This window comes from Coffea eugenioides, chromosome 11 (genome assembly GCF_003713205.1).
Source record: "Coffea eugenioides isolate CCC68of chromosome 11, Ceug_1.0, whole genome shotgun sequence".
Taxonomy (NCBI): Eukaryota; Viridiplantae; Streptophyta; class Magnoliopsida; order Gentianales; family Rubiaceae; genus Coffea; species Coffea eugenioides.
In genome coordinates, this window is record NC_040045.1 from 30,157,126 (window position 1) to 30,159,063 (window position 1,938).

The window sequence follows — 1,938 nt, forward strand, 5'->3', positions numbered from 1 at the left end:
AAGTGCAGGAGGAAGAGGATGCTAGAGCAAAGAGAAATATTGCTCTAAAGACTACTCAAAGTGAAGATGATCCAGCTCACTTGGATGATGAAGACTCGGATGGTGATGATAATGATCTTGCTCTCATCACAAGAGGCTTCAAGAGAATCTTGAATAAAAGGAAGTTTAGAAAGGGAGGACCTAGCAATCAATTTCAAAATTATTCATCAAATGCAAGGAACAAAGGAAAACAAGAATTCAACAAGAAGCTAGTGGACAAATGCTATGAATGTGGACAGCCTGGACACTATGCAAACGAATGGCCCATGAAGAAAATAAAAGATGGGAAAGCTGATCGAAAGCCAAGATTCAACAACTTCCAGATTACTTGGAATGAATGCAACTCTGAAGGGGAAGTTGAAGAAGAGGAAGAATCAGCTCAAATGGCCTTAATGGCTATTGGAGATAATGAGGTAACTTCCATACACTCTCAATCTGAAAGTGATGATGAAGAAGATGATGATCTTGAATCCTTTGTTGAAAAACTGCATTATGCCTTGAAGGAATCTTATGATAAAAACAAGCAGCTAAAACAGAAAATTGCTTTTCTCATTCATGAAAATACAAGTCTTCTTCAACAAAATAAACAACTAAAGACTGACAATGATTGTCTTGTAAGAGCTGGATTTAATGTTCAAAATGAGCTTGATAGAAAGACAAATATTTGTAAAATGCTGAAGGAAAGACATGGTGATTTGAAGAAAAGAATGGACAACTTGGATGAGACTTTGAAAGCAAGAAAACAAGATTTTCTCAAAAAGAACATGTCATCTACCTTTCTTACTGCTCATCAAAGAACATTAGCACGCAACAAAAATGCACATGGTTTCACAACATCTAGAAGAAGTGGATTGAGATATGTCAAACCAGTACATGTTAAGGACTCTTCCATTATGTGTGATTTTTGTTGTCAAAAAGGACATTTGAAAGGAGATTGCTATGTGAAAAGAAATCTGAACAAAGGGATGAAATGCATTTGGTTAGTGAGATACAATGCTAACTATTGTGGACCCAAAAATTAAAAAGGGTACCAAACATTTTCTCTTTTCAGGAAAAAGGCTCAAACAAGTCCAAATGGTTTATTGATAGCGGCTGCTCAAGGCATATGACTGGTGATCCCTCTTTGTTCATAAAGCTAAAATCAAAATCAAGTGGAAAGGTGACATTCGGTGATGATGTGAAAGCTAAGACAATTGGAATATGTGATGTTGGTAAGGATGGTGAAACTTTTGTTCATAATGTGCTCTTAGTTGATAATTTAGGTTATAACTTGCTTAGTGTTAGTCAATTGTGTGATAAAGACTTGAATGTGTTGTTTAAAAAGCATGAATGCATTGTGCTTGATTCCAAATATAATGTTGTGTTCAAAGGTAAGAGGTTTAATGACATATATATTGTGGTTCTTGATAAAATTGATTCTTCTAGCTTCAAATGTCTTAAAGCTTCAAATGAAGATCCTTGGTTGTGGCATAGGAGACTTTGTCATTTTAACATGGATTTACTAAAGGAAATTTCGAAAAAGGAGCTGGTTAGAGGCTTGCCAAAAATCTGTTTTGAAAAGGATAAAATTTGTGATGCATGTCAATTTGGAAATCAAACAAAAGTTTCTTTTAAACCAAAGAAGTGTGTTTCAACTTCTAAACCTTTAGAACTCTTGCATCTTGACTTATTTGGTCCTACTCAAATCACTAGCTTGGGAGGTAAGAAATACTGTTTTGTGATTGTGGATGATTATTCTAGATATACTTGGGTGATATTTCTTGCTCATAAGGATGATGCCTTCAAGAATTTCACTTCATTGTTTGCTAAAGTGCAAAATCTGCTTGGCTTAAAAATTGTTAGGATTAGAAGTGATAATGGAACGGAATTCAAGTATTGTGGTTTTCCAGATTTCTGTGA